Below are 13,663 nucleotides of genomic sequence, written 5' to 3' on the forward strand. Positions count from 1 at the left end.
CTCCTCCCAGCCTCTGGCAACCACCATTCTACTTTCTGTCTCTGTCAACCTGACTACTCTAGGTACCTCATACACGTGGAATCATACAGTATTTGTCCTTTTGTGACTAGTTTATTTCTTTTACGTAATGTCTTCAAGGTTTATCCGTTTTGTAGCTTGTGTCAACACTTTTGTCAAGACTGAATAATATTCCATTATATGTATATACTACATTTTGTTTATCCATTCATCTGCTGATGGACATCTGTGTTTCTTCCACCTTTTGGCTATTTTGAATAAACTTATGAACATAAGAACACAAATATCTGTGTGACTGTCTGTTTCACTTTTTTTTTTTTTTTTTAGGGAGGGGGTGGTTCATATACCCTGAAGTGGAATTACTGACTTGTATTGTGACTCGATTTTAATTTTTTTTTTTTGAGAAATCACCATACTACTTTCCACAGTAGCTGTATCATTTACATTCTCACCAACAATGCACAAGGGTTCCAATTTCTTTACATTCTCACCAATACTTATCAGTCTGTTTTTTTTTTTTTTTCAAATAGTAGCCATTCCCTCATGGCTCAGTTGGTAAAGAATCCACTTGCAATGTAGGACACCCCGGTTTGATTCCTGGGTCGGGAAGATCTGCTAGAGAAGGGATAGGTTACCCACTCCAGTATTCTTGGACTTCCCTTGTGGCTCAGCTGGTAAAGAATCTGTCTGCAATGTGGAAGACCTGGGTTCAATCCCTGGGTTGAGAAGATCCCCTGGAGACGGGAAAGGCTACCCACTCCAGTATTCTGGCCTAGAGAATTCCATGGGGTCGCAGAGAGTCAGACGCAACTGAGCAACTTTTACTCTCTTTCCCATCCTAGTGGGTGTGAAGTGGTATTTCATTGTGGTTTTGATTTGCATTTCCCTAATGACTCATAGGGCTTACCTGGTGGCTCAGAAGGTAAAAAAACTGCCTGCAATGTGGGAGAACTGGGTTTGATCCCTGGGTTGGGAAGATCCCCTGGAGAAGGCAGGGGAACCTATTCCAGTATTCTTGCCTGGAGAATCTGCACGGACAGAGGAGCCTGGCAGTCTGCAGTCCATGGGGTTGCAAAGAGTCAGATATGACTGAATGACTAAGCACAGCACAATGACTCATAATCTTGAGCATCTTTTCATGTACTTATTGTATACCTTCTTTGGTAAAAAGTCTGTTCAAGTCATTTGCCCATTTTGAAATTGGGTTGGTTGTTTTTGTTGTCTTTTGACAACAAGAATTTGCAAATTTTCATGAAGTCCAATTTGTCTACTTTTTCTTTTGTTGCCTATGTCTTTGATGCCATATCCAAGAAATCTTTGCCAAACCCAGTGTCATGAAGCATTTGCCCTATGTTTTCATCTAAGAGTTTCATAGTTCCAGTTCTTACTTTTCAGTCTTTGATTTACTTCAGGTTAATTTTTGTACATGGCTTTCAGTAACTGTCTAATTTAATTCTTTTGCATGAAGATAGTTTCCCACCATCATTTGCTACTAAAACTACCTTTTCCCCATTGCATAGTCTTGGAACCTTTGTCAAAAATCACTTGACCATGTATGTGAGAATTTACTTCTGGGCTTTATTCAATTTCCAGTGGTCTTCTGTCTATCTTTATGCTAGTACAGTTCTTTTTGTACTTTTGTAGCTTTGTAGTGCATTTTGTAATCAGGAAGTGTAAGAACTCCAATTCTGCCCTTCTTTTTCAAGCTTGTTTTGGCTATTTGGAGTCTCCTAATATTTTGACAGATGATTTGTTATTGCTTTTTAAAATAAAAAATAAAATGTAGGATTTAAAATCTCTTTATTGGAATCTGTGAAAGAAACCAACTTTGATGTGAAGATTGTTTTGTGATTTTGATTGGGGGGAAAGATCACTTTTAAATTCACTGGTTGATTTATTTTCTCCTAACATCTAGTATGTTTCTGTCAAACTAACACCACTGTCTGTTGGTCTGGGCTCAAATGATACAAATTATTATATTATATTTTCATTTTATTATTTTACTTTAATATCAGGAGGTAAAGAAAAGTTAAGTTTCTGCTTCTGGGGGAAAAAGAAAACATCCGTAAGTTAAGCACTTAAAAAAATGCAATGCAGGGGACCTACAGCTATTACACTACTCATCTCTGCTATATGACGCTGGACTAAATTGTTCCCAGAAAGTGTTTTTACATTTCAGCAGCCAGTGCCTCAATGCTGCTAGGTAGCAGAAACCTCAGCAGTCACCTTGCCCTAGGACTATATAGGAGTGACTGGTACTAAAATTCCGAATAACAAGCACAGGCTGGATCTGAGCACTGCAACCCAAAGTAAGCCTCCTTTTGAGGCAAAAAAGACTGAACTGTGTTTACTTGCCAGAACATTCAGCTCAATGATAATTTTATGATCAAAATGTGCTGAAATAAATATATTACTCAGGTCTCGTAAAATTCTATGTCTGCCTCTATAAATTTCCTTCTCAAGTAAAGGTTTATTTGGTGCCAAAGGAGCTGTGGGAGTGTTGGGGGCTCTGATTACTCTTAAGAAGCTTCATTGTTGTGCTGCCAAAGAGCCTGTGAGTTTCAGGGGTGTTTGCTGTTGGCTCCTGTATTCCGTGGTTCAAGCTTCTTGGAAGGACTCAATATCCTGCTTGGCTCGCAACTCCCCTGTTGCTACAGTGCATGCAGGTCCATTTTTAAAACATTTTAATCAAACATTTTGCTATGATCACAGTAACCTGTGATAAAATCCACTGTTAAAAATGAATCAGTGGGGTTCCCAGAAGTAGCATTTTTGGGTGTTTTATAATTAACTTTTAGTTTCTCAATTAATCTAGCAAGATTTACCATATTATGGAAATCAGCCAGATAATTAAATCTTTTAAGAGTATAAATATTTTTTTCTGTGAGTGTCTTCATTCAGCTTTCTTACTTGCTACCTTCTTCACTCTGTGTTATTTCTATTCCTTATTAGTACTATTTACTCCTATATTATATATTTTTTAATGAAAAACAATTTGTAGGAAGTCAGGCCATGTCACTTTTTCTTTGAGTTCTATATTTCTTTGTAGTGGCTCTGATGCTCTGGAGAAACCCTTGGAACCGTGTTTTCAGCCGGCTGGATTTGAGGAGTTTCTAAGGAAATGTATATGTTGCAGGAGTGACATGAATCAGTTCAGTTCAGTTCAGTTGCTCAGTCGTGTCTGACTCTTTGCGACCCCATGAATCGCAGCACGCCAGGCCTCCCTGTCCATCACCAACTCTTGGAGTTCACACAAACTCATGTGCATTGAGTTGGTGATGCCATCCAGCCGTCTCATCCTCTGTCGTCCTCTTCTCCTCCTGCCCCCAATCCCTCCCAGAATCAGAGTCTTTTCCAATGAGTCAACTCTTCCCATGAGGTGGACAAAGTACTGGAGTTTCAGCCTCAGCATCAGTCCTTCCAATGAACACCCAGGACTGGTCTCCTTTAGAATGGACTGGTTGGATCTCCTTGCAGTCCAAGGGACTCTCAAGAGTATTCTCCAACACCACAGTTCAAAAGCATCAGTTCTTCAGCGCTCAGCTTTCTTCACAGTCCAACTCTCACATCCATACATGACCACTGGAAAAACCATAGCCTTGACTAGATGGACCTTTGTTGGCAAAGTAATGTCTCTGCTTTTTAATATGCCGTCTAGGTTGGTCATAAGTTTCCTTCCAAGGAGTAAGCGTCTTTTAATTTCATGGCTGCAATCACCATCTGCAGTGATTTTGGAACCCAGAAAAATAAAGTCAGCCACTGTCTCCCTATCTCTTTCCCATGAAGTGATGGGACCAGATGCCATGATCTTAGTTTTCTGAATGTTGAGCTTTAAGCCAACTTTTTCCCTCTCGTCTTTCATTTTCATCAAGAGGCTCTTTAGTTCTTCACTTTCTGCTATAAGGGTGGTATCATCTGCATATCTGAGGTTACTGATATTTCTCCCAGCAATCTTGATTCCAGCTTGTGCTTCATCCAGCCCAGCATTTCTCATTATGTACTCTGCATTGACATACTCCTTTTCCTATTTGGAACCAGTCTATTGTTCCATGTCCAGTTCTAACTATTGCTTCCTGACCTGCATATAGGTTTCTCAAGAGGCTGGTCAGGTGGTCTGGTATTCCCATCTCTTTCAGAATTTTCCACAGTTTATTGTGATCCACACAGTCAAAGGCTTTGGCATAGTCAATAAAGCAGAAATAGGAACTAGGAGATAGTCTTCCAGTCTTCATGTGTATTAAGGCCTAAACCAGCTCTTAGAGGACAGTTAATTAATCTGTGGTCCATAGTTTCAGAGGCCTTCAAAATTTTATCAGCAGTCACCATCTGTTTTGGATGGCAAATCCTATTGATCACTTGCAGAGTTTTATTTTGTTAAGTGGCAAATTTATAAAGGTCATTTTTGGGGGGTCAGGATATGATACTGTACCTATTTGGAAAAGGAGAATTTGAGAACAGACTGTACGTATCTTTGAATGCTTAGACTTTTTAGTAGCAGAGAGTAACCCATGACAGCTTATATAGTACAAATGTGAAATTTTGTTCAGTCTGTCTACAACTGTATTTTCCACTGCATCTTGAACATGTCAGTCTCCCATCACTCAGCTCAGGTGATACAAAGAGCAGCTAGAACTGAGATTAATTAAGGGGAATTTCATTATTTTATCCAAATTTCATCTGTCCATCTTACATGTGGCTCTTTAAAATTTTTCCTTCAAATCTTTTTAATAAATACTTTTCTCATAGTATTTTCTCTTATCATGGGGTCTGCAGAGAGATCACTGATGAATTTTTACTCTAAGTAAATACTAACATTCTCTCAATATTTCAAGACATTCTTTCTTAATATATATTTCCACCACTGTTTAAAACAATTTCCTCTAAGTATAATGCAATTCTTTTTTGTTTTTCTAAGATATAAGTACTTTCAAGAAACAAACTGGAAGAATTTATTCTACACAGGTCCCTTTGGTCAGTGGGGATAGTTTTCTCTGTGTTCCATAAGGTCCTGTCGCAAGATGACTAACTGATACTTGCAATTGACTCACAGGTGATTTTTGGTGAAGTACTTTGACCAATAGATTCATCTAGTAAAATAAATAATTCTCTTGATTTTCCCCTAGAGTAAAATATTATCTCCTATATTATCATTACGTTCATTGAAACTTACGGACACTTAAATTAATGAAGAGCATTTTAAATTTCTTACACGCCACCATTCTCCCACATGGCTTATGGAAATATGCAAAGATTTCCTCCATTCTCTTGATAACCATCTTCTGTAGTAGTATTATTAATTTAACCACCTCAGCGACTAGTCATTTCAAAGACAAATCTGATGCTTTGAGTTTTAATCCACAAAAGGATCATTAGGCCTATTAAGCAAATAAAACACATGCCTGTTTTTTGTAAGGCTTGAGATTTTAACAGTAAAACTGTGAGCTTTCTGTCTCAAAAGTGTGAATGGCAATAACCTCATCAATAAGCATTGAGTGGAATATCCAAAGCATGCTCTTAGTGCATAGAATACTGTATCCTTGTACAGAGAAGTTAATGAAGGAAGAAATACAAGCCATTTGGAGAGAGAAGCATCCTGATGTGGCCCCACCCACACAGGAGAACATTTATCATTTACCGCGTCCCACAATACAAGTGTTGCATCCAGTATGGTGGTGTTTTGTAGGATGTGAGAAACGGTGGATTAGTCCATCATCTGTGAAGTATGCTTTAAGTGTCTTCTGGAGCTAAGTGTGTCTTTCATATATGGACTCAGGCAAAGTACATTGCAGAAGTTCTGTGACTGCCCTTCACTGTCATTACCAGAGTGGGTCAAGGGTGTTCAAAGGCATGTCCTGAACCGTGGTGAGCTCCAGGTGTATGCAGTGGCATTCTGGTGATTCCACGGGCAACTTGGGCACTCTGTTTCTTACAGGCCCTCTACAGCTTTTGTTTCTACATGTGGGAAGCAGAGGACCATGGAATTCGCCAAATGAATTCCCAATTAATGATAGGCTTATCATCAATAATAACTGTGGTTAAATTATTAGAGTTGGCCCCAAAAAAACTTCTGCTGAGGGCAGTCAAAAATTTTAAGTGTTCCAGTATGCCTAAATTTTTTCAAAGTCTTCACTGTAAAGAACTAATGGAACGTCTTGCCAGTAGTTTTATTGTAACTGAGTGGACTTTTTAGTTTGTTGCTTTTCTTTCTAGTAATGACTATAACAGTCAAATCCTACCTAATTATTTTTAAATTCTTTGTGAGCTTGGGCAGACCTTTCCTTCCCTCCTACCCCTCTTCTTCCCGCCTCCCTCCCGTCTTCCTTTCCTTCCTTCCTCCTTCTCTCTCTCTCTCTCTAAACCTGATCAAAGGATTATTTACCTATTATGAAGCATTGACAAAATGGCTAAAGTAAGCCGATAATATCCCTAGTGTAAATCTGTACTCTTAATAATATGCCCATACGATTAATTCTTTTCTTTTTTTGCTAACATAATGGGAACAAACAGCCAATACATGGTAAATAATAACGAAGATAATAATGACAATCATGATAATGAGTCTAACAAAACCCAATTGGATTCAAAATCAAGCATTCTATAGACAATTACAATTGGGACATGAAGTTCCTCTATAAAAGTGGAAGCTCTAATAAGCAGTCAGTTTTATCATTTTTATCATTATCCCTCAGCATTCTCACTGAGTAATGTCACTGGTATGTTAACTTACCAACCACACATGGAAATTAAAGATTAGATTTTTTTCAGAATGTATTTGAATAACTATAACTATTTTTTTTTTTCTTTAAGAGGATCTAGACTTGCAAGGGACCAAGAAGACATCCATCACTTAGTACTATTCAACACACAAATTCATTCCAAAATATTGGAGAAAGAACACTTGTAAGATGATTGTGGAGTTATTTCAAATCTGAATGTTACATAAATAAAAATAATTCTCAGATATTTCTTTGGGCTTATCAAAAGGAAAATGACATTTGTAAAGTTCCTGAAAAGAGCACAGATCCCATTAATGGCACTTTTAAAATGTTGACACAAATTCCCTGTGAGGATCACAGACAATGAGGATATTTTAAAGCCTTATTTAGCCAAGGAAGACCTGGGAAGGATGTTGACACAACACACACAGTTCAGACATGAAACCTAGGGGCCCAGCTGCCTCTGCTGATAGAGGGAATATTGTCCAAGGCATTAAATGTGATTTAGTAATAGTTTTTGAAAGCTCAAAAAGCATTTTTTCCCTCCAGTAGCTTTCTGACATTTGATTAGTTTATCATATCCTGAAAATTTAGGTATTTGGCCCCCAGTGTTTTTTCAAACCACAGAATAGTATTACTGTAATTTAGACAGTGTTCCTAATATAAGGTCACATTTGTATATGCCTCAAAGTCTTGTTTTTAGCTTTTAAAAATAGCTAACTTAGTGCACTATTTTGTGTGGTAATGAATTATACTCAAGTCACCATTCCTAGGTTCAGAGATAATTAATCACACTAGGTTAATCCTGCAATAGGAACTCTGGTATTATGGAAAATACCAGGAGCACTTACTTCCTCCGTGTTCTGAGTAAGACTATATTTCCCGTCTTCCAGTGACTGCTGTTCAGTTTCTAAGTCGTGTCCAACTCTTTGAGACCCCATGGACTGCAGCACATCAGGCTTCCCTGTCCTTCACTATCTCCCGGAATTTGTTCAAACTTATGTCCACTGAGCTGATGATGCCATACAACCATCTCATCCTCCATTGCCCCTTTCTCCTCCTGCCCTCAGTCTTTCCCATCATCGGAGTCTTTTCTGGGAAAGATATCCAGAGATAACAACAACAATAAAGCTCACATTCTGATGACTGTGTTTTAAGGGCTTTACAATGCCCTAGGTGGTGCTGACCACGTCTAGTCCTATTTTCCACACAGGTGGAAGAAATGGAGCTGTAGACGTGTCCATGGTTAGAGACCCAGCAAGTGATACAGTGTTCACACCCCGTTCTCTTATGACCCAGAATCTGGGCTCCTCACCACACGGCTCCATCTTGCCTCAGAACCAGAACTGCTCCATCTGCTCAAGCAATCGGTTCTTTCAGAGAGGAGCCTGAGTGGATTATAAAGACTGTCTTTATGCACATGGCTTTCCAGCTCCCCTAGCCTTTTGGATGGCTCAAGAAGAGAAAGTTGCCAGAAAAACACACACACAACTCTCCTCTTTGTCAGCAAAAAGCAGGCCCCCAGAGAACTCTGCCAAAGGGAAGCGGAAGACCATAAGATTATCCCCTCCGGACTGTGAGTGATGGGCTAGCCAACAAAGACAGAAAGAAGTACTGTGCCTGGCAAGTGATGTCTATAAAAGGCCAGTCTTTTCTCACAAATCTGAGTAGCAACTGAAGTGACAAGAAAGGAAAGAGGCAGGAGGAGAAAAGCAGAGGGAGGGAGATGTGGAGGCTGGCATCAGCAGTCACGGTGACGGCCGCACTGCCTGTTTTTAGAAGCAGTGACAGATACAATCAGCTGAAAACAGCAGAGAAACAAATCACAGAAGGCAGAATACAGAACAGCTTTGCTGCCGTGGGAGACAACCAGCCACCTGTCTCTGGTTTCTGTCGCCCTTTGGGATCTAGGGCAGGGAACTCCACCCTAGGCAGGGTGGAATGAGGGCAGGCAGCTGCCTCTGCTCAGAGGTCCCTGACCATGCAGGCCACCAGCACTGATGGACCGAAACTGGCCACGGGGTCCCTGCAATGCGCTACAGCTGTCCCTGAATCATCTCCACCTGCATCCACGGCACAGCCTAGGCCGGTGGCTTTCACGCCCCTCTGTACTTTTTGATTGGGATAAATGGCGTTCCCTCAGTCCTGGCCCCCCGCGTCTATCCAGATGGTCGCCCTTACATCTCTCCTGCAGAGAAAACCAGGAGTCACCACTATGGTCACCCTTGACTTAACACAAACTGCTAACCGTGTCCTGTTTAAAGATGTCAGGGAAGCATCTGCCGTGCTTCACAAAAGAGATGCCCTTTAAGGAAAAAGTTAAAACTTTATGGCTACACATTAAAACGGCTGGTCCACTATCAGAGGGAAAATCCCAGCTGTCCGGCTCATTACCCGTAGACAGCTGTGAGTTTAGATACTCTCTGTGGTTCAAATGACATTTTAAGTTCCACTATAACAATAAAGATTCTGGCTTTCTGAAAGGTGCTAAAATGAAGGGCTGTAGTGATCATCTTTTTAGTAATGTCAGAGCAGGTGATGGAAACAGAAAACATCCATCGGTCCCTATGACTAACTGCATAGAGCAAGACTAGGGTGCACAGTGCTGACCACCCTCTCCTTCCCTCATAGCCTGGCCACTTCCCGCAGGCAAGCATGCACACCACCATCAACACATGTCTCCCAAAGTTTGGGTTCCTCCAATGCCTGCTTTTCCATGACGCTCTCTGTGAAGCCGGGGTCCAGCCCCGGTGGATCCAGGGAATTCGAAACAGGGACGGCGTCGGCGAGGATCAGGAAACAACTGCTTAATTAAACTTTAATTAAGGATATAAAGAGTAATAGAATAAGGATAGCTCAGTGAGGAAATTCAGTGGAGAAAAGAGGCTGAATAATTCAGCCAGAAGATGAGAGAAAGAACGACATGGGGGAGACCAAGTTTCGGTGAACAAGGCCCGCACCTTATTTTCCAAAGTAGTTTTTATACCTTAAGTTATGCATAGAGGATAATGGGGGAAGGGGTAGAGTCATGCAGTAAGCCAGGCTTTCTTCCTGCAAACTTATCATATGCAAAAGTTTAGGTGATTTGCATCATCTTCTGGCCCAGAGGCCTGTTAACATTTTCAGACCCTTTCTTCAGAAAACTTATTTTTCTCTAAAGGTGATTAGTCAAGCGCCACCCTCCAAAAGCATTAGATAAAGTTGCATTCCTACAGAGCAAAGGTGTGGTGGGCTATAATAAGAAAAAGAATTAACTCAAGGGTCCCAGGTTGCAAACATTAAAGTTACTACTTACACCAATTATATTAATCAATACACTGCCAGGGACACAGCAGGTAAGGGATATGGAGACTTAGCAGCAAACATTGGCCCAACAAGTGAAAAACCCTTCACCAATACAATTTCTAATCAATCTTTTAACTGCTCAAAGGAATCTGTATTTAGACAGTTTAGAACATCTCATGCCTCTCACAGTTGGGAGGCTCTGAGCAATCACATATGGCCGGAAAAACCTATTCAGGCAGGCTAGAGGATTTCCAAAGGAGTTTGTAGGTTGAAACACTGTCACATCCAGGAATTATTAACTGGAGCTGTAAGCTAACTCTTTTTTCAGAGAGAGGTAGTGGGGGACAGCCCCCCGTAGTAAAGTCAGAGGTGTAGGTGAAAGCACAAAGCAGAAAGTAGGCAGACTCTGGTTTTAGGGGCAGATGCTCAAGAATTTCCAGGGAGACTCCTGAGGCTTGATCCCGCCTTTGCGTATGCCAAGCCTCCTTCCTCATGACCTTTGCCATGGGCAGAGCTCGCTCCCCGCACTGTGACCCCTTCAGCTGGAAGTAACTTTGCCCTTCTCACAGCTCTAATGACATGGGCAACCTTCTCCTGGAAACTTGCTCTCTATCTGTGCTGGAGTCATTTGTGGGTGTGACTGATCTCATCCACAGGACTGTTGCTGCTGCTGCTTCTAAGTCACTTCAGTCGTGTCCGACTCTGTGCAACCCCATAGACGGCAGCCCACCAGGCTCCCCCCGTCCCTGGGATTCCCCAGGCAAGAACACTGGAGAGGGTTGCCATTTCCTTCTCCAATGCATGAAAATGAAAAGTGAAAGTGAAGTTGCTCAGTCGTGTCTGACTCTTAGCGACCCCTTGGACTGCAGCCTACCAGGCTCCTCTGTCCATGGGATTTTCCAGGCAAGAGTACTGGAGTGGGGTGCCATTGCCTTTTCCCATCCACAGGACTGGAAGCCCCTAATTCTGAGTCATCTTCGTGTCCTTCTTCCCCTAAGCCCAGCACTTGGCTCCTAGCAGGTGTGCATTACGTAGGTGCTGGCTGACTGGGGACAGGATTAGGCATGTCCCCACGTGCCTTCTCTCTGCACTGTACTACCCTACAGCTGTAGGGTGCCACGGTCCAGAATCTGGACTCTGCTGCCAGGTTAACAGGACAGGAATTCTGGATCCCAGGACCAGTTCTCAATAGCATGGTGCCATGGTTTCCTCATCTCTAGAGTGTTAATAGCAGTAATAATGACCTCCCAGAGTGGGGAGGAACAGAGGAGTTGATCCCTATAACACAACTAGTATATTGCTGCTGCAAAGCAAGTATCCCCAAATGTTAGCTCTTACTGCTATGAAAGCCAGGGCTTGGTCACCAAGGATGCTCATTCTGTGTTGCTACCTGGTTAACTACAGAATCACAGTCCACAGTACTTCCAGATTTTAATTCAGATAAAAAATGGTGACTTCAGAAGAATTTTTCATTCAAGCCTCATCTGACTATCTTAGATAAATAGGCTTATGGCTTTAAATCTATCTCCCAGGTTGTTACAGCTAAATGTAACATCCACATAGCACAGCCTTCAGAAAACGTTTTTTTCTGAAGTATCTTTAATACTGCCTTACTTATCTCTCTCACATTTTAGGAATGACTATGTATGTTACCATGAAACACATCCCATGGCCCTTTATAGAATTCAAAAGAAAATAACTTGATCATAGACCCTAAGGGACAGGAGCCTGGAAATTGATAAGCTAGAGAAAATCATTCAAGTAAAACTTGGCCTCATTCAGTACTTTATGAGACAAGTACCACACAGGTCATTGGAAGGGGCGGGGAGGCTCCTGAGGAAAGCCCAGTGCTCCCTCCATTATCTGAAGTTCAGTGTGAAGCCTTCATGGGGCTGGGGTTGGTGTGATAACCCTTGGGGGCTTGTGTTCATTCTAAGACAAACCTGAGAAGGTCTTCCAGTTAGATTCACCATCAGGAAACAGCGACTGCCTCCCTGGAAGGAGCAGTAAGATCCCTAGCTTTGGTTCACTGTTCAAGCCCACGAACTAAGGCTCTCTCAATGTTCACTCCCTGGGTACTTTTCTTTCCTAACTTCTGGTTCAGATTCCAACTTCAAGACATGCAATTTTCCTTGACAAAGAATCTGCTGAGCCTCTCCATGATGCAACCGCTCTGTTTTGTCACATCAGGAACGCTCAAAGGGACATGGCCCCAATACAGCACGAACGAGGTCAAGCCGACCAATGATACAGCACCAACAACGTCAGGCTGGCCAACATGGCCCCGTACAGCACCAGCGAGGTCAGGCTGGCCAAATTCACTGTAGGGCCCAGCTCTCATGAGTCCATTCTGGCTTGGACCCCATGGTCACAGGTCAGCCTCCTGTCTGCCTCCATGACACAGGTAAATTCAGAGTGCCAGGTAGGTAAGTCACAAAGGCAGTGGAGAAAGGTTTCTATTCCAGCCACATTGCCCTGGTTTTGGGGAAGGGAAGAAGCCTGTATGTAGATCCAAATGTGTACTGGGGAACTGCGGGTGAGGAGCAGCAGACGAGGGAACCTAAAGAAGTAAACTAGTGTTGGGGTTTCCCTTGCCTTTGGATAGAACTGTTAAGCTTCCTTGGGGAAATGCTTCTCTTTTCATGCTGCCTGGCTCCCCATCTTCACAGTGGAGTTCTCTGGGTCCTGAGTCTTGGAGCATGGTGGGCACAGATTAAGGACTAGGGAACTCCACTGCTCAGGACTCAACACTGCCATTTGCTGCACGTCTTGCTGAGCTCTCATGCCCCAGATAGCAACTGGTTTCTTGCCTTATTTCTAGTAACCATGAACTGGGCACTGGCCCGGTCACCAAGCTTTAGCCCCAAATCTTGTAATGTCTGTTCTCTTAGTTTTTCATTTTGAAACTCTCCCTTGGTTCTCCTACTGGAATTCCACACTTTTAGAATGGGACCTCTTCTTTTTCTCCAGGGACTAAAGCCTGCTCCAAGCCTGCTGGGGATATCTGCTACCTCCTGGGCTGCTCACCAGCCACCAGCTCCTCCAAGGCTGTGTCCACTCTAAGCTGTACAGTATTGAAGCTCCCTGACACTGGTTGCCTGACCCCAGCAGAGAACCTAAGGTCAGACCTCACTTCTGCCTCCACCCCAACCACAGGCCAGCACGGCACACTACCCACCCTCCACCCACTGGCAGCCACCCTGAAGCTTGTTGGGCATGCATGTGTTCCTGCTGGCTACTTCTTGCTTCCTTCTGCTGGGTGCTGCCCATCTATGTCTATCCAGCCTGCTCTTATGTGTTGTTGCCCTGCTCCAAGGGGGCAATAGATGGGGAAGCAGATGTCTCCGGGAGGACCAGTCCTCCTGCCAATAGGACCCCAGACCTGTGATCAATTGATTCACTGTGTGATGACCAAAGTCTGTACAGCTGTTCAGTTACATAGTTTGCTTCACAAGTGAAGACAAATCTTGTTTGTTTTCTGAAAAGTACAGATTCCATTTCCCAATTGAAAAAATTGCCTCTGCATCATCATTCTGGTCATTCTGTTTAAAATTTCAACCCCCATTTACTTACTTATCTTGCCTTCTGTTTATTCCTTCTAGTAGAATATAAGCCCCATGAAAGCAGGGATTTGGATTTGTTTA

The 13,663-nt window shown here is 42.4% G+C and overlaps 1 protein-coding gene across 20 annotated transcripts in view; it reads right to left on the reverse strand.

Annotated features, from left to right (window-relative positions):
• The window catches only part of TRIM9 (tripartite motif containing 9), a 117,436-nt gene that overhangs the window by 38,321 nt on the left and 65,452 nt on the right, over window positions 1-13,663 (reverse strand). The gene's annotated exons all lie outside the window — the stretch shown is intronic.

The sequence above is a fragment of the Bubalus kerabau genome, chromosome 10 (genome assembly GCF_029407905.1).
Source record: "Bubalus kerabau isolate K-KA32 ecotype Philippines breed swamp buffalo chromosome 10, PCC_UOA_SB_1v2, whole genome shotgun sequence".
Lineage (NCBI taxonomy): Eukaryota > Metazoa > Chordata > Mammalia > Artiodactyla > Bovidae > Bubalus > Bubalus kerabau.